Source organism: Podarcis muralis, chromosome 2 (genome assembly GCF_964188315.1).
Source record: "Podarcis muralis chromosome 2, rPodMur119.hap1.1, whole genome shotgun sequence".
Lineage (NCBI taxonomy): Eukaryota > Metazoa > Chordata > Lepidosauria > Squamata > Lacertidae > Podarcis > Podarcis muralis.
The window spans coordinates 115977276-115997403 of record NC_135656.1 but is presented as its reverse complement, the minus strand read 5'-3'; the positions used below and the strand labels follow the sequence as shown (position 1 = coordinate 115997403).

Sequence of the window (20128 nt, the reverse complement as noted above, 5' to 3'; positions counted from 1 at the left end):
CCAATCAGAAGCCACACTTTGGTTTTTGAACATTTTCTGAAGTCAAAGATGTTGGCTACTTGCAGTTTAGTAGCGCTGCAGAGAGCTTGCTGGGGAGACCATTCATTAAAAAGGGACTCAAAAATAACTTAAACAAGGTTTTAATAACAAAAACAAACACTCCTTATACACTAAATCCATCAACAACAAACCAGACCAACCACCAACCCATCCTCCAGGGTAATGGGAGAGCTAGGTGCTGCTCCTTATATACGACACCCAATTGCTGACACAGCTTAATCAATACAACTCAGCAGCACCTGCTATGTTTCACAGCTGTAAAGCTGGGTCTCGTTATTTTGCTCTGGCCCCTTAAAGATATACACATCGGGTGGAACAATGATGAACCTTTACATTTAAAGAAACCATTCAACAGAACAGACTTCCGGAATGGATTCCATTCGAGAACCAAGGTATGACTGTATATTGATATATTGTCTAAAACCAGTTTGAAGTCCATATTGTGGTTTTGGTTTCATAATTTTTGACCTGGCAATATATTGTGAATCGCAATGTTTTGTGCTCATGCTATGCAAAGATCACAACATGGGAAAAACCGTGAAGCCAACCAATGCCTCTACATAGCTCCATCCTTATTTCAGACATTGCAATATCACAATGTTTAGCCAGTGATATATCACAATGTTGAAAGCCAGTTATCACCCAGCACTAATACCTACTAGCCAGGATGGCTCTTCTCTGCCTCCACCGTTGAAGGCTGCAAATGCTTCTGAATACTGTTAGAAGTGGGTCTTGAGACCCTCAGAATAAAATCTGAACAAAATTGATGAAGCAGCGAAGATTTATTGATTACAAAACGTTCTTGCAAGAGCGGGGGTCCAAAGTAGGCACACCTGGTTTTGGCAAATCATTAGCTTATATTCCCTATACTCAAAGCTCAGGTTCCCTCCCTTGTTTCCCCATTGGCTGGGTACTACACGTTTACAGCTTATCACAACTGCCTAATTACCCTACTACCCTACCCTATACTGTACCTGCTGAAGCCTACGAATAAACCATATTCCAGCCACAAGCTGCCTTATTTACAAGCATCCTAATCAGCGGCAGAGCTAGCTGCTCCGGCACCCATGCCGTGCCCTGGGGGTGGGGCAATCCACCCAGGGGCTGGAGCTATCCAGCCGGGGGGGCCGAATGGCGCGGCAGCGATCTGCCTGGGGGGATTTTGTCACAGTCAAAACATACACCGTCATGTGAAAGACAACAATCCCATGTCTGCAATCACGGAGCAGGAATTCTAACAGTCTCCCCATTGGCTGGGTACTACAAGGTTTACAGCCTATCACGACTGCCTAATTACCCTACTAACATTCCCACCCATTTTTAAATCTCCCATTACAGTGGTACCTTGGGTTACATACGCTTCAGGTTACAGACTCCGCTAACCCAGACATAGTACCTCGGGTTAAGAACTTTGCTTCAGGATGAGAACAGAAATCGCGGCGCAGCAGTGCAGCGGCAGCAGCAGGAGGCCCTATTAGCTAAAGTAGTACTTCAGGTTAAGAACAGTTTCAGGGTAAGAACGGAGCTCCGGAACGAATTAAGTACTTAACCAGAAGTACCACTGTACTCTTGATCTCGACGCCCACTCCCCATATTTGCCTGATTCCTATGCATTTACCTATTGACGCAAGCAACAGAGCCACATCCTGACCTCTGGTTGTCCCAGTTATAGGTGTAAGCGAGTTCTATACTATACCTGCTGAAGCCTACGAATAAACCATATTCCAGCCGCAAGCTGCCTTATTTACAAGCATCCTAACCAGTGGCAGAGCTAGCCGCTCGGGCACCCAGAGCGGCACACATGCCATGCACCCAGGGGTGGGGCGATCTGCCCGGGGGGCCGATTGGCGCAGCGGCGATCCGCCCAGGGGGGATTTTGTCACACACCCCCCCTCTGGGATGACACCCGGGGCGGACCACCACCACCTACGCCCCTAATCCTAACCATAAGCTGTTCTAACGATGAGTGTGAGCAAGTCTGGGCTATCTGTAGTTGCAGCATTGTGGCTTATGTGAAAAAGCAACATTATCATTTCTCTCAAATTCCAGTTGCTGGAAGCCACAGGATGGAAGCATAGGCTTGTTCTCGGCTCCTACTTGCCAGTTTCCCCACAAATGCATCCGGTCACCCAGTGTGAGAACAGGATGCAGGACTAGATAGGCCACTGGCCTCATCCAGCAAGCTCTTCTTATTTTCTTAATGGGACACAGAAGGAAACAAGTGACCCTCTGGCTATTCTTATACTCCAAATGCCTACCAACCACGCCTGACACCGTCTCCTGTGCTGGCTAGGAATGAACGGAGCCCAGGGAAAACTCTGGACAGTCACAGGTTTCCCACAACTGCCTTAAAAGACTTGCCCTCCTGCCGCTGCTTGCAATTCAGATTGTAAACACAGCTTGGCCAGCTTCTGGACCAGTCTGCCTAGCTGCCCTTTTAACAGCAGTAGCTTGCTTTATACAGGAGCAGACAATCACATTTAATCTCCAAATGCCAAACAGTACTAGGGACAGGTGGTTATAAACTTTAACAATGGTTTTATATAAATATATCCACAGGGACAGGTGGTTGGTTTTTGCTAGCTGGCAATGCGGAGGAGGAATTATAAAAGACACTGGTGCCCTGCGCTTACCGGTAAGTAATTTTTGCTTTTTGGAGGGTGGGGGGAGAGAAAGACCTTGAGTTACACTCCCCCCCCCCTCACATTTTCTACCGTGGGCTCCCTTCCAGTCAGCAACTTCCAGCATTCCTGTGGACTCCATTTTCCCATTGTTCAAAGACTCCTTGGCAACTCACCAATTTTTTCTCCCTGCAGGAATGCAAGAGCCAGCTCTCCTCCCATCTCTCTAACAGAGAGAGACACAGAGAGTAAGAAAGATCAGGAAGATACAGGAACAACACTTTCCTCCCCCCCCCCCCACATTCTTTTGTCTCTCTAGGAGAAAGTACTTTATCTATTTAACTCTTAGGTATTTGGACTGATTTTGTTTCTAACGAAAGGCACAATTGCACATGCTCTCCAGCTTTTAATATATGAAAGTTAAATTTAAATAAAAAGGTAAAGGTACCCCTGCCCGTACGGGCCAGTCTTGACAGACTCTAGGGTTGTGCGCCCATCTCACTTAAGAGGCCGGGGGCCAGCGCTGTCCGGAGACACTTCCGGGTCATGTGGCCAGCGTGACATCGCTGCTCTGGCGAGCCAGAGCCACACACGGAAACGCCGTTTACCTTCCCGCTTGGTAAGCGGTCCCTATTTATCTACTTGCACCCGGGGGTGCTTTCGAACTGCTAGGTTGGCAGGCGCTGGGACCGAGCAGCGGGAGCGCACCCCGCCGCGGGGATTCGAACCGTCGACCTTTCGATCAGCAAGCCCTAGGCGCTGAGGCTTTTACCCACAGCGCCACCCGCGTCCCTTTAAATTTAAATAAGACCATCCTATAGAAGCATACCCTCCAACATTTTTCCGATGAAAAGTTTATTTTTATTATTGCTTTTTTTCTAAAAAAATGTTTAGGGGTACAGTGGTACCTCGGGTTAAGAACTTAATTCGTTCTGGAGGGCCGTTCTTAACCTGAAACTGTTCTTAACCTGAAGCACCACTTTAGCTAATCGGGCCTCCTGTACGATTTCTGTTCTCATCCTGAAGCAAAGTTCTTAACCCGAGGTACTATTTCTGGGTTAGCAGTCTGTAACCTGAAGCGTCTGTAACCTGAAGCGTCTGTAACCCGAGGTACCACTGTACTAACATTTTGACTCAAGAAAATCACCATTTCAAATGGGGGGAAATAAATACAGTAAATGAACAAAAGTACAAAGATTCACAAAATGTTTAGGGGTATGTGTGTCAGCATCGCCCTTGAGCCAGTGCCACGAACTGGACTCATCCACTTCAGCCCGACTGGGCAAGGCGAGCTGGGTAGCACTTCCAGAGACCACCTTCTGCACAGGAACAGGTCAAAGTGCTGTGGACTCACAGCTTAGAGTTGTGAGCACCGGATTCACTTCCACAAGAAGACAGTCGTCGCACAGCAGAGTACAGCAGAGTCTAGCAGAGTATATAAACAACTCGGAGAGCAGCTCTGTAGAATATCTTCTTTATTCTATAACTACAACTATAATGCAACTATATACAGAGCTAAATAGGTCTAAGCATAAATGAATGCTGAACCGCACTGAGTGTCTGCAGCTGCTCTTAGCAGCAACCTTATCTAAACACACAATCTCTCTTTAACACTCTCTCTCTCCGACACACTGACTGACTGACTGACTGACTGACGTGGTGCTGGAGCAGAATAAGTAGAGAGCAGAACACGCCTCCTCCTCTCTGGAGAATCAGCAGACTCCTCAGGAGATTCTTGGATATGGGAGGGGTGAAATCTCCTCAATGTGTACCCCTGCGTCCCCCTAGAAAAAAGCACTGATTATTATTATTATTATTATTATTATTATTATTAATACCCTGCCCATCTGAATGGGTTGCCCTAGCCACTTCTGGGCAGCTTCCAACCTATAAAAACATAATAAATCATTAAGCGTTAAACAGTTTCCCCATACAAGGCTGCCTTCAGATGTCTTCTAAAGGGTGGATAGTTACTGTATTTTTCCATCTATAAAACACCCCCATGTATAAGATGCCCCCTATTTTGGGGGACTCCGGTTTAAGAAAATGGGGGGAGATTGTATCTGTGTATAAGACGATCCACAATTTTGAACATAATTTTTTATTTAAAAAAAACACCTAGTCTTATACATGGAAAGTACGGTACTTATCTCCTTGATTTGGGAGTAACATAACACCATACCTTTTTAACATTTCTCCAATGAAAATAGGGGCGTCCTAAGGAAAAGTGGGACATTCCGGGATCAAGTCAGAAACCAGGATGGCTTCTGTAAATCCCGGAATATCCCTGGAAAATAGGGACACTTGGAGGGTCTGTAGAACTAGGGCCACCCTAACAATATCCCCTCTTTCTCCATGAGCATTACTATTTGACACCCTCCTCTCTTTAGCCTACGTCTGCACCACACATTTACACATCTTATTTATTAATTGCATTTATATCCCACCTTTTTTCTCCAAGGAAGAACCCCCGCCTCCACAGCAACCCTGCGAAGTAGGTTAGGCCAAGAGGCAGTGACTGGACCAACTCATGGTTGAGTGAGAATTTGAACCCTGATCTCCCAGGTCTGACCCCAACACTACACTCCAGCCACCACACATTTAAAGCACTACTGTACTACTTTCAACAATGATGGCTTCCCTAGAGAATCCTGGGAGCAGTAGGTTGTTGAGTGTGCAGATGGGAGAAAGCTCCACTTGAGATCTGGTGCACAGCCAAGTCTCTTTATCACCCACCAGCCACAGCAAGTGACAACTGAGAATTCTCTAACAAGCAATTGCTTGAGCAAGAAAGGCTGTACGGGAATCTTAGGTTCCCTCACCCCCTCCAACATTCCTGATGAAAATAGGAATATTTCTCACCCCGTTGCAACTGACCCTCCTCAACCCCCCAAATTTATCTAATCTTATTCTTTGGTAGATTTACAAAAAGAAAGACACACACCAATAAATAGTTTTTTGAAAAGGGCAAGATTAGATGCGGGCACACATAGCATTTTGGTTAAAAATCAAGACTCCTTGCATTCCACTCTGCTCCCCCTTTCTTCCTGCCCTGGGTGTCGCTGCCCTACTCCTGCACCTCAGAGCCTGCATTGCACGAAGTTGGGCCTTGGCAGTGGCAACTTCTCCCCTTTCAGTGTGGTGTAGTGGTTAAGAGCGGTAGTCTCGTAATCTGGGGAACCGGGTTCGCATCCCCACTCCTCCACATGCAGCTGCTGGGTGATCTTGGACAAGTCACACTTCTTTGAAGTCTCTCAGCCCCATTCACCTCACAGAGTGTTTGTTGTGGGGGAGGAAGGGAAAGGAGAATGTTGTCCGCTTTGAGACTCCTTCGGGTAGTGATAAAGTGGGGTATCAAGTTGGCAGCAGCTATGGAGAGCTGAGTTGACATATTTTGAAGAGCAAAAAGGAGGACACATTTGCAGACTTCTGCTTTTAACTATGGATTCCTATTGAGGCATTGAGGGGGTTTGGGGGGTCTGAAATCGCCCCCTTGAATGAGAGACTGGGGTTCTGCTTAAAACCTTTCTCTCACAAAAGATTCACAAAAAGCTCAAATGGTTTGCTCACAGAAGAGGCCCCACTGCAAACCGTTATCTGAATGACTTTTGTCCAGTAGCACTCACACCTATAATCATGAAGTGCTTTGAAAAGCTGGTACGAAATTATGTCATTGCCTGCCTACCAGAGGGACTGGACACATTCCAATTTGCTTATAAAACGAAAAGATCGACAGAGGACGCTGTGGCGATTGCCTTCCATGCCGTCCTTGCACATTTGGAGCAGCAGGGGGGTTATGCCAGACTCCTTTTTTTAGATTTCAGCTCGGCATTTAATACCATTCTACCACAACGTCTGATGTCTAAACTGGAAGATCTGGGGCTTCCGTTATCACTTTGTGGGTGGATATTGGACTTTTTGTCAGACCGCCCCCAGAGGGTTCAGTTGGGCCCTTATACCTCTAATATGCTTAAGACTAACACAGGAACACCACAGGGATGCGTACTCAGTCCGCTCCTTTATATTCTCTACACGTACGATTGTGTCGCTGCTCACCCTAGTAATAGGGTTGTCAAATTTGCAGATGACACAACCGTGATTGGGCTCATCTGTGAAAGGGAGGGTGAAACGGATTATAGAGATGAGGTGGAGCGGCTGACAGAGTGGTGCAGAGCTAACAACTTGCTCATAAATACAAGGAAGACAAAGGAGCTTGTGGTGGACTTCAGGAGACAGAAGAGCAATGTCCAGCCACTTTTGATTGATGGGGTCTGTGTGGAGAGGGTAACAACGTTCAGATTTTTGGGCATTGAATTACAAGAGGATCTGTCCTGGAGTGTCAACACAAGGGGGCTTGTGAAGAAGGCGCAGCAGAGACTGTACTTTTTGAGAATTCTAAGGAAAAACCATCTTCCGCAGAAACTGCTGCTTGCCTTCTATCACTGTGCCATTGAGAGCATGCTCACTTATGGCTTATGTGTGTGGTACGGAAGCTGTACTACCCAGGACAGGATGGGGTTGTGCAGAGTTGTTAAGGCAGCAGAGAGCATTGTTGGCTGCCCACTCTCCACCTTAGAGCAGATTTATGCCACAAGGTGCCATAGGAAGGCACTGGACATAGTAAAAGATCCATCGCATCCTGGTCACTGTCTCTTCGAGCTCCTGCCGTCAGGACGGAGATACAGGACGATGAAGACGAGAACGAGCCGTCTTAAGAACAGCTTCTTCTCCAGAGCGATCTCGGCCCTGAATGGGAAGCCTGGACTTTGAAAGTCATCTAATCTTCCTTGCTGTACTATACTGTATTGTTTTAATTAGTGTTTTTATGGAGCAGTCAAGTAATTTCGTTGTCCCCGAGAGGGGGTAATGACAATAAAGATGATATTATTATTATTATTATTATTATTATTATTATTATTATTATCTATCCAATAATGTGTTAGGAATAGTGAACTCGGTGCTACTCACTTGCTGGCGCAAGGTGGCACTGTGGTCTAAACCACTGAGCCTCTTGGGCTTGTCGATTGGAAGGTCAGCAGTTCAAATCCCCGTGATGGAGTGAGCTCCCATTGCTCTGTCCCAGCTCCTACCAACCTAGCAGTTCGAAAGCACACCAGTGCAAGTAGATTAATAGATACCGTTGTGGCGGGAATGTAAATGGCATTTATGTGCACTCTGGTTTCCGTCACGGTGTTCTGTTGTGCCAGAAGCAGTTTAGTCACGCTGGCCACAAGACCCAGAAAGCTGTCTGTGGACAAATGCTGGCTCCCCTGGCCTGAAAGCAAGATGGGTTTTTGCCAGCTACACTCTGCAGATGCCTAGGAGCTTCTGATTGGATTTTATATGATTTCTTTGTGTGTAAACCCTATAAAAAGCCCCCATGGGCAAGACCCAGGGTTCAGCCTTGGTGGAAGTGACCATGCTGAACCTATTTACTGCAGTAAATAAACTTTAGACTCTTTGTTCAACCCGACTCACAAGTGATTAATGGTACTAGTGAGTATGGCAGATTTTGCCTTGTTTCACTATGAAGGTTCTCATTTTACATCCCATGAAAAAGAGGACGTGTCCTGGAAAAAAGAGGACATATGGCATCCCTAAAACGGAACGCTCCCTTGCATCCTCTGCCCTCAGGGCAAGTGTTAGCTCATCCTCCTCCCGAGCTCGGTGGCGGTGGCGCCGGCAGGGGAAATAGGGGCATTCTAGGATCAAATCAGAAGCCAGGATGGCTTTCGTAATTCCGGAAGTGTCCCTGGAAAATCAGGACACTTGGAAGGTATGTTCCCTTAAAGGTAAAGGACCCCTGACAGTTAAGTCCAGTCGCGAACGACTCTGGGGTTGCGGCGCTCATCTCACTTTACTGGCTGAGGTAGCCGGCATACAGCTTCCGGGTCATGTGGCCAGCATGACTAAGCCGCTTCTGGCGAAACCAGAGCAGCGCACAGAAACGCCGTTTACGTTCCCGCCGGAGTGGTACCTATTTATCTACTTGCACTTTGACATGCTTTCGAACTGCTAGGTTGGCAGGAGCTGGGACTAAGCAACGGGAGCTCACCCTGTAGTGAGGATTCGAACCGCCGACCTTCCGATTGGCAAGCCCTAGGTTCAGTGGTTTAGACCACAGTGCCATCCGTGTCCCTTACTGGAGGTCAAAAGGCATGAATCAATGAACCTTTATTGTATTGCCCATGCAAGGTGGCATCCGCAATGCGGAAGTCACTACAAAGGATTCAAACAAGCACAGATATGGCATCATAAAATCCTTAAACTCACCCCTTCATTATGCTAGTCATAAAGCATCATTTCAGGGACAGGAACCAAATTAGCAGTTCACATCTTTTGACATGTGCAGTTCATTCCCTTTGCTGCAACCCTATTTTACACCATCAGCTACGGCAAAGTGCTTAATCTGCAATTCCCTTTGAAGTTTCTACAGCATGATTTGTGGCATTCTCCATCACTCCAGGTCTCCAAATGTCTTCTTATCTGTAACACAGCTTGCTTCCTACCTTTTCTTTCTGTCTAGCAGTATCTCTTCAAGACAGCTTAACTAAAAGTTTTTAACCATTTCGATCCCTGCACCCACCCTTCTGGTACTGAACTGAGCATCATATGATGCTAATCTCACCCCTAACTCTTTACCCCTCCTTTTCTCTCCCCCCCCCACATCTATTTTCAACTATCTTAACCATTCAAAAAGCAGCCAACTCATGGGAATTGGGGAAATCCACTTTCTTTTGCAGAATTTGATTCAGCAAAAATGAATGAAAATATTAAAAATTAGAGCACTACAAGACTTTGCAATCACTTCTGCCAATTTGGGAAGAGATTGGCATCACCCATTCCCACCACATTGGGGGTTATGAGTCCAGAGACTCCTCAAACTCCTTTAGGACTTGAAATATGAAATCAATATTGAAATATACTCAGGGTCGCAAAGTGATTTCATGCTCTTTATTCAGCTCATAGTGGTGAGGAGGAATGAATGAATGTCCCCTCAAAGTATCTGCTTTATATACATTATTTACACAATGGGCTGCACATGATTGGCTAATTCCGGAATTCTACTGTAAGCCAATCAGGTTGTGGATTCACTTCTATCTGGAGCATGATTGGGTTTTCCTGCCAACCAATCATACTGCTGCATTGTTCTAGGACCAATCAGACTGCTGCATTCTGAATCCTATTGTTCTAGGACCAATCAGACTGCTGCCTTTTGGATCCTATTGTTCTAGGACCAATCAGACTGCTGCAGTTTGGATCCTATTCAACTCAGTACATAACAAATATGCTCGTCTATTCCTTGCTGTTATCCAGAACACTGCCTCCAGCCCAAGACTGCGAGTGCCCAGTGTGCTGCACCATGACGCCAACCTCTTCCTGGTTTGAGAGGCTATCTCTGAGACTGTTCATGCCTTTTTGTGCTTCCTGCGAGCTTTGGCTGTGTTCTAGCCTGCTCTCAGCTACTTATCAGCCTGCCTGTCAAGGTCAGGAAGAGCCAAAGTCCAATACCTATGGGACTTCTGGTTCACTGCGGAGGTATTGGTGGTGCGCTCCGTGTCACCCGCTTAAAGGACAACATGGTTCTGGTGGATAGAGCCTTGGGGGTGAGCGCCAGGGCTAGATGCCCCCCCAAAAATCCCCCCACAGAGGATTGGGGTCCTAGAGGTCAAGCAGAGCATGGGAACTTGCCCTCCTGAGCCCCCCCCCCCGGGCTGATGTTTCTGCACCGGGGAAAGGAAGAGGCTTGAGTCCGCTCACGGCTCCACCGCACTCTACTGCCGAAGCCATACACCATCACCATAAGCAGCGGATTTTCTGATTAGAGGTAAAAGCCAAATAAAGCATTATAAGAATTAGGTGTAAATTGACTGATTTGGTGAAACGGAAGCAAAAAAGGAAGTCAGCTTCTGATTTCTGCGGACAGGCTCTGCAAAGGGAATTTTTGTGAATGGGGAGCAGGGTATGGTGTTTGCCTATAGAAACTTAGTAACAGTTTGACTTTGGATTTTTGAGAGGCTCTCTTTCTTTTGGATACATATTGGCTACAGCTGTGTCAAGTTGTCCTTTGGGTCAAAGAAGGATGTAAATTGACAGTTGGACAGAAATTGACAGGCTGATACTTTGGCAGAGTAGAAAGTAAAAATACTTGGATAAAACAAGATGCAGGAGTCATAACAAGGAAATATTCAATGGACAGGAGACGGGCAAGCATACAAGAAGAGACGGAAAGAGCAGGGAAAACAGAAGACACTGACCTTTAGACAGGAGATGGTGCAGTCAATGAAAAGTTTTGCTGAACAAGTGCATTTGGATATGGAAAAATCTAATTATTGACAGAACAATTTGGAAAATTAGGTGAGAAGGTCAACAATTTAGAAACTAAAGTTGATAAGCTAGAAAAAAACTAGTGAGGAGTTAGGACATTTGAAGGCAGAACAGAAAGTTGTTATGGGGACGGTGGGAGGTCTACAAGAGAAACAAAATGATTTGAAAGATCAAATCCTCCTCTTGCAGTTGAGAGAAAGGGAAAAAACAGTGAGGGTAAGAGGCCTATCAGAATCAGAACAGAACTTAGAAACATATATTACAAAGACAATTGCAGAATGGAAGGGGGAGAGGCAAGAGTGGGTGGCAGAAATGATGAAGAGCTGTTTTCGGATACGCACGAGAGAAAGTCCGCATAGAAAGCAGCCAGGAGATGTCCTATTAACATTTGTAACAAAAAAAAAAATGAAGGATGCAATCCTTCAGAAAAGTTTTGAGGACAATCTTGTGGTTGCTGGACAGAAAGTCAATATTTTTTGGGAGATTCCATTTCAATTGAGACTCAGAAGACAAAAATACCAGTTCTTGACAATAGCGCTGAGAAAAGCAGACATTAAATATAAATGAGAATACCCAGAGGGGATCTCATTTACATTTATGAAAAAGAGATATAGGCTGACAACAGAATACCAGGCCAAATAATTTTTTGAAAAACATAGGAGAGACCTAAACTCTGGACATGAAGACCCAGTAGCAAAACAAAGAGCTGCTTTGGAGCGGCTATTACTGGAAGGAGCAACAGGTGGAAAAACAGATATTGTAAGTGACTCTGACAATGGCCAATCTTAAAATATTAAGTTGGAATGTTAATGGTGTGAATAACAAAGCTAAACGTAACAGGATTCAACATGTAATTTTAAAACAAATGTTGGATATAATTTGTCTTTAGGAAACACATATTGCAAAATAGCATAAAAGAGTATTAATTAATAAAAAATTAGGATTAGATTTCATCTCAGCAGATAATGCAAAAAGAGAGGAGTAGTTTGTTATATTAATCCTGCACTAGAACCCAAATTAATTCAAAAAGATGAGAAAGGAAATCTTAATAATGCAGATAAAAATCCAGAATTACTTGAATTTGCAGACCAAAAGATGATTTAAATGGGAGATTTAAATGGAGTTCCATCATTAGAAAGACAAAGACTTTCTTTGAATTGGCTCAAACTTAAGCTTGATAGATATATGGAGAGTAAGACATCTGTTTGATAAACAGTTCACTTATTATTCCCATATTTATGACAGCAGTTCAAGAATAGACTCTTTATGGATCTCCAAAGAGTTGGAACCTCAAGTAAAAAAAATAGAAATTAATCCCAGGACATTTTCGGATCACAATTATTTGATAATGGAAATACAAAAGGAAAGTCACACCTCATTTAGATGGAGATTGAATGAAGATTTATTAGATGATAAAAAAATATGAAAAAACCAAAAAGACCTTGGGTGATTATTTTGAAATAAACCTTCAAGAACAGACTAAATTAGAGATGGTCTGGGATGCAAGCAAGGCGGTAATGAGTGGACTGTTTATACAACAGAATTCATTTAAACAGAAATTGAGAGACAAAAGGAAAAAGGAGATTTTTGATTAAATTATGGAAAAGGAGAAACAATTATCAAAAAAAGCAAATAAAGAGTCAGTTAAGCAGGCAATTAGAACATTACAAACCCAATATTCTATGATAGTTAATGAAGAAATTAGCTGGAAAATAAAAAGAATGAAACAGAAGTATTTTGAATATGCCAATAAATCTGGAAAAGCGCTAGAATGGCAGTTGAAGAAAAGTGAACAGAGAAACTCCATAAATAAAATTAATATAAATGGAAAGACTACAGACAGGATGAAGGAAATAAGAGCAACATTTGTAAAATATTGATCAGAACTGTAAAAAAAGGAAATGAACAAATCTGTAAAATAAGAGGAATATATTAAAAATAGTAATCTGCCAAAAATAAAAGAAGAACAAATGGTAATCTTAAATACTCAAATAATAACTCAAGAAGTGTTGGAGGCAATAAATTGGACAAAAAGTGGCAAGTCCCCGGGACCAGATGGATTAACAGCAAAATATGATAACAAATTAAGTGAACTATATTGGCAAACCCATTAAAAGATGTGATGAATGAGATTTTAAAAACAGGTGAAATCCCAGAAACATGGAAAGAAGCATATATTACAGTAATTCCAAAACAAGATTCTGATTTGATGCAAATAAAAAATTATAGGCCTATTTCTTTATTAAATAATGATTATAAATTATTTGCAAACATTTTAGCTACCAGAATGAAAAAAAATATTAAGTGAGTACATACATCAAGATCAAGTAGGATTCCTTCCAGGTAGACAAATGCAAGAGAATATAACAAATATTCTGAATGTAATAGAATACCTGGAGGTAAAAAATGAAAAAAAAAAAGCAGCAATGCTGTTTATAGATGCTGAAAAAGCCTTTGACAATGTGTCTTGGGAGTTTATAAAAAAATTGCTTGAAGAAATCAATTTTGGCTCTAAAATTTAAAAAGGAATACAAGCAATATATTCAGAACAAAATGCCAAGTTAATTGTAAATCAGGTGATAACAGATGAATGTAAGATACAAAAAGGAACTAGACAAGGATGCCCGCTATTACCGCTATTGTTTATTCTGGTCCTGGAAGTACTTGCAAGAAATAAAAGAGCAGATAAGGAGATCACAGGGATAAAAACTGGAAAAAGGGAATTTAAATTGAAAGCATATGCTGATGATTTAGTAATTACGGTGGAGGATCCAAAAAATTCTCTTCCTAGAGTGATAGAAAAGATTCAAGAATTTGGGGAAGTGGCAGGATTTAAATTAAACAGAAATAAAACTAAGCTATTAGTAAAAAATCTGAAGGAAGAAGAGAAAACAGACACTGCCAGTAATGGTGAAAGATGATAGCCTCAAAAAATGGCAGAAAGATATTTCAAAGTTTGTCGGGTGTGTGTGTGTGCGCGCGCAAAAGGCCAAGGATTAAACATAAGATACTTACAGATATAAAAGAAAGAGGCGGGTTTGCCCTCCCAGACCTTAAATTGTATTACGAGGCTGCATGTTTGGTATGGATTACGGACTGGATAAAACTGGAAAAGGAAGAAGCATTAGATTTGGAAGGTCAGGATAATAGATTTGGATGGCATGGATACTTATGGTATGGGAAAGGAAAAGTTCATAAAGGATTCTACAATCATACAATTAGGAGATCACTAATGAGGGTGTGGGAGAGATACAAAGACTTAATAGAACAAAAAACACCCCGGTGGGTATCACCAATTGAAGCTTCATTACTCAATGAATGGAGGACAAGACCTGCCAAGAAAAAGAAATAATTTATTTATGTATGCTACAACAGCGGCAAGAGTCTTGATAGCAGATCCCAACGAAAGAACAGTGGCAAGAAAAACTGATGAGCTATGCAGAGTTGGCTCAATTGACATATAAATTGCGGGACAAGGACAACTGTGACTTTAAGGAAGAATGGGAGCTTTTTACAAATTATCTAAAAGACAACAAAATGACTTGGACTCCTTGGCAGGTTTTGAATAAACATACACAAATTTATTGGTTGATAACATGTTAGATAGATAATGTAAGGATTTGTACAACTTTATAACATGCAGAGAATAATATGTGCTGAGAAATCAGAGAGAGGAGCTGAGGGAAGTCCTTGGTGGGGGGGGGGAGGGAAGGATGGAAGGGAGGGAGGGAGGGAGGGGGGAAAGGGGGAAAATTAATGTAAGCGACTATATGGTTTGATAATTTGTTATGTTGAAACTGCTAATTATTTATTTTTACTTTTTAAAGGAAGAGCCAAAGTCTGCAGCTGCCGATCCCCTACACGACTAACATCTAAGCCTCTCAGTTCCTGGCTACTTTCTGCAGTTGGCTGCAAACCTTCACTTGGAGCTGGCTCATTCCTGACACCACCCCACCCCAGAAGAACGCTTCCTATCACTGGCTGGGCTAGTGGAGGGCGGCTGAGCTGCGGAGCTCTTGCCGGGTGCTGTTTCTCCTCTGGCTGGCGGCCAGGCTAAAGAAAGCAGCTCTGAAGTGGGCCAGTGATGTGTGCGTCGTCTGCTCAGGGCAGCAGCAGCACCGTCCAAACCAGCCAAATACAGGCTCAATTAACACTCAAATTGGAGGGACAAGGAGCACGCCCAGGGTGCATGTGTGGAAGGAGGTGGACAACTGGATGCGGGAAGGGGAGTTTAAGGGGGGGGGGGGAAACAGAGGCAAAAGTTCTCTTTCTGAGGAGCCAGTCAGAGCACGCTAGGCTTCTCTCTCTCTCTCTCTCTCTCTCTCTCTCTCTCTCTCTCTCTCTCTCTCCCTAAACCAGCTCCTCTCTCTGAGGAACCAGTCGGAGCACATTGCCTGGGCTTCTCTCCCTCTCTCTCTCTCTTGCCTGGCCTTTCTGTCTGCGTACGGCCCCACCCTCCTCCTCCCCACACGTGTCTCGCATCTGCTTGCTTCTTCTTCTTCTTCTTCTTCTCCTTCTGCTTTGTTGTGCACGTGCATCTTTTGCGCCTGACTTTGGAGCCATCACCTTTCTGGCTGGTGAGAAGCATGCTGTTCTCTTTTGGGTTGCCATGGAAAGGAGCTGAGCCCACGATCAATGGGTTAGACATGTCTCTCCTAGATGAGCTACCTTCCCATGTTCACCTTTTGAGATCTGAGTCGTTTGTTTTTGAAGCTAGCTAGCTTGTTGGGAGTCTCGGGTGAGATACCCATGCAGTGAAAGTTGCTTACGGTACCAGTCACCATACAGAAGCTGAAAAACATTCTGATGGTTTACTGCTGCAGGAGATAATGATCAGTAAAACAGTTCTGGACGTAGAAATACAGTGGTGCCTCGCAAGACGAAATTAATCCGTTCCGCGAGTCTCTTCGTCTTGCGGTTTTTTCGTCTTGCGAAGCACGGCTATTAGCGGCTTAGCGGCTATTAACAGCTTAGCGGCTATTAGCGGCTTAGCGGCTTTAAGAAAAAGGAAACAAACTCGCAAGAACTCGCAAGACGTTTCGTCTTGCGAAGCAAGCCCATAGGGAAATTCGTCTTGCGGAACGACTCAAAAAACAGAAAACCCTTTCGTCTAGCGAGTTTTTCATCTTGCGAGGCATTCGTCTTGCGGGGCACCACTATATATTCATAGGGTTTTGCAGATACAAATATGTAGTGATACATACCAGTACAAAGTATCTCCGTTGCTCTTACATTCAGCAATCCAAGACATAACAGCAGACACTACTGAGCTGACATACATTAATCACTTTATACAGCCAGGGCCCTGGACTGTTACCATAGCAACTGACTTGACTGTTCTTGTGCCTCTGAATCTTTCCCAAGGAGTGATTTATGCCCATGAAGGAAATTAACCCCTTCCCATGTCCAGTTACTCCAACATAGCTCAGGTTTGAAAACACCTATCTTTTGCGGTTCGGGTAACAGTTGGATCATACCACTGAGTTCCTCGCATGTCTGACCTGCATTGCTATATAATCTGGGTAAACAAAGATCGAACCTCAACCTCTGATCAGTTTCCTTGATTTCTTGCAGTAAGTTTTCCTGATTGAGCAAGAAATAAAACGTTGATTGTTAGAGAATTTTCGGGTGTAGAGATGTAAACTTTCCGGGAATTTTGAAGCCGTGAGAAACAAACGTCAAACCACCACCCCCCACCCCCGCTTTTTTCCGGAAAAAATGGAAAATTTGAAAAATTTGAAAAAAAGTTCAGTGTGGAGTAGTCTTACAAATTGCATGAAACACAGTGTCGATAAAAGTACAATGGTACCTCTCGTTGCGAACGGGATCTGTTCCGTAGGCCAGTTCGCAACATGAAAAGAACGCAACCCGCAGCACTGCATCTGTGCATGTGCGGGTTGCAACTTGCCACTTCTGCGCATGACGTCATTTTGTGCATCTGCACGAGCGGCAAAACCCGGACGTAACCCTTTCCGGTACTTCCGGGTCGCCGTGGGATGTAACCTGAAAGAATGTAACATGAAGTGGACGTAACATGAGGTATGACTGTATTATGCTTTCAATAAAACAGGTAACCACCCCCTTTCCCTCAAAAGCAACAAAAAAAGCAAGAAACCATCAACATAACAAATAATCAGATTTGCCCCTTAGTACCACCAGCAAATAAAGTTAAGGTCCACCTCAATATTTAAGCTCCATAGAAGGTCTACCCTTTGAGTAGTGTTTTTTTTTAAAAAAAAAAAAACAACAACAAACCCAGAAGACACAACATATACATGCTGTTATGTACTGAAGTTCTCACCCTGGGCCAGCAGGGGGGATACTGTAGATAGTTTTCACTCAGGTCCACGTCAGTTATTTTAGGCGGGAAACCCTGGGTTGTTGTTGCTACAATGTTAACAGCTGGCTGCCTATAAAAGCAGGCCAGCTGAGCTGTTTGCTGTTCAGTTTTCTGTTCCAGCTTACAAAATAAAGAGCTGCTTTGGAGAAATCGCTGTGTCGTCTGCCATGTCTACCCACTATTTAACACTGGCGACGAGGATGGGATCGGTGGACATCAGAGCACAGCCAGATGCGGCCATCCTCTGAACTGAGCTGAATCACAGAGCGAAATCACTGAGTGAAATCAATGGACAGAACCAATTCAGAGCTGACCGTTCTGGCTAGAGCACTGTGTTCCATCCATCGCCCTTCTCTCCGGCATCAGAATCATGGCTTCACTTGTGCCTCTACCGCCGTTTGCGCCAGCCTCTGAATCATGGGACTCCTACCTCGCTCGGTTCGACTGCTACCTCCAAGCCAACGAGCTGACAGCAGTATCAAAGGAACGGAAGCGGGGCATATTCCTCAGCCTCTGTGGGCCTGAGGTGTTTGAGACGGCCCGAGCATTGGTTGCACCTGAAGCAGTCCAGGCAACACCATGGGACACGATCCAAGAGAAGCTCCGCAACCACTACGCACCAAAGCCGTCCAAGATTGCTGCCCGCCATGCGTTTTACCACCGGAACCAGGCAGAGGGGGAGTCAATCAGCAACTACACCACTGCCCTCAGACAGGCTGCAGTGCACTGTGAGTTCCGAGACTTAGATGATGCCCTGATGGATCGAATCGTCTGCGGGGTCCGGGACATCCATCTGCAATGGCGTCTCCTCGCCAAGCCAGACCTCACGCTACAGAAAGCCATTGAGGACGCTGTGGCCTCAGAAGCTGCTGAACGCTCCGCCCAGGAGATCCGCAAGTCCAGCAGCCCGTGTCTTGCTAGGAAGCCAGTTCTAGTGCATCATGAAGAGGCCAGCAGTGATGAGGCATCCTCCAGTGAAGACGATGACGTGCACCAGACAAAGCGGGAGCGCAGGAAGTTCCAACAGAAGTCCAAGGGCCAACCGGAATGTGCCGGCTGCGGAGGCAACCATTCCCGTGCCAAGTGTCGATTCAGAGACGCCATCTGTAGGAAGTGTTCCAGAAGGGGCCACATCGCTAAGGTCTGCCGATCGGCTCCGTCTGACACCCCCCCTTCACCGACTCGCAAGTCCAAGTCTTCACTCCAGTCTGCCAAGGAAAGCTGTTTCGCTCTCACCAACTGCCGCTGCCCGTCTGGAACCACGATTGGCCAAACCGACTCGCCTACACGACACAAGCTGAACGTCACGGTGCTCATTGAAGGAGCTCCATGTGACATGGAGATTGACACTGGGTCTGCCCTGTCCATCATGTCTTGGAGCACCATCAAAAGACTGGTACCCAGAGTGTCCAAAAGGCAACTCGACTCTCACCGCGTACACCTGAGAGACTACCAGGGAAACGACATTCCCGTGGTAGGCATTGGCCAGTTCCGGATTGCCTTCAAGGATTTTTCGGGCCTGCTCCGACTGGTGGTGGTCGAAGGTCAGCGGCCAAGCCTCCTAGGGCTAGACTGGTTTGATGCCCTCGGCCTGGAAGTCACTGGCATCAACTGCATCTCTAACGCAGAGACTGAGGGTCTGGTCAAAGACTTTGCCAAGGTTTTTGGTGGCACTTTGGGGCAATATACAGGTACGCCCATCTCCTTTAGCTTTGATCCACAAGTCGCCCCCATCAAGCTAAAGCCACGCCGGGTTCCCTTTGCTCTCAAGGCTAAGGTGGATGAACAACTGGACAAGCTGATCGCCCAAGGAGTTTTGGAGCCGGTTGACCACACCAAGTGGGAAACCCCCATCGTCACGCCTGTCAAGCCAGACGGGTCAGTGAGAATCTGCGCCGACTACAAGTGCACGATCAACAAGGCACTTCAGCAGCACGCTTACCCGGTTCCTGTTGTTCAACACCTGCTGCATTCCCTGGGTGAGGGTAAGGTCTTCGCTAAGCTGGACCTTGCCCAAGCCTATCAACAACTGCCCGTCGATGATGCCACTGCTGAAGCCCAGACGATCGTCACCCACCGAGGGCCATTCCGTTGCCGCCGGTTGCAGTTTGGGGTGAGTGTGGCTCCTGGCATCTTCCAAAGCCTTATGGAGCGTCTCCTGCAAGGGCTTCCGGGCGTGGTACCATATTTTGATGACGTCTTGGTGTCCGCAGATTCACACCAGCAGCTGTTCGAGCGCCTCCGTGCCGTGCTGACCAGGTTCCAAGAGGCCGGGCTCAAGGTAAAGAGGGAGAAGTGCCAGATCGCCGTTCCACAGGTAGAGTTCCTGGGCTATCTTATTGACGCCTCCGGCCTTCACCCGACCACATCCAAGATCCGCACTATCCAGCAGGCCCCCATCCCAAAGAACAAGATGGAGTTGCTGGGGCTGCTGAACTTTTATAACATGTTCCTGCCCCACAAAGCCACGGTGGCTGAGCCTCTTCACCGACTCCTCAGCACAAAGACGCCTTGGTCCTGGGGTCATCGGGAGACGGCGGCCTTCAACACGGTCAAGGCTCTCCTTTCATTGGACAGTGTGCTGGTACAGTACAGTGAAGCCAGGCCGCTGGTCCTTGCATGTGACGCCTCACCTTTTGGCATCGGCGCTGTCCTTAGTCACCATTTTCCAGACAGAAGAGAAGCACCGCTCGCCTACTTTTCCAGGACACTATCTTCAACGGAACGGAATTACAGCCAGCTTGACAAGGAGGCACTGGCACTTGTGGCTGGAGTGAAG

The 20128-nt window shown here is 45.4% G+C and overlaps 1 protein-coding gene across 5 annotated transcripts in view; it reads right to left on the bottom strand.

The window, feature by feature from the left end:
- Nucleotides 1-20128, bottom strand: part of LOC114592248 (uncharacterized) — a 33324-nt gene that overhangs the window by 8084 nt on the left and 5112 nt on the right. The window contains exon 2 of one of the 5 annotated variants that reach the window (XM_077921977.1): nt 16819-17012. The exons of 3 other annotated variants lie outside the window; for them this stretch is intronic. The gene's annotated coding sequence lies outside the window, so the exon portion shown is untranslated. Of the gene's footprint in view, nt 1-2857; nt 2955-16818; nt 17013-20128 lie in introns of those variants that run through there. One more of the 5 variants, XM_028720292.2, reaches the window with a different exon arrangement.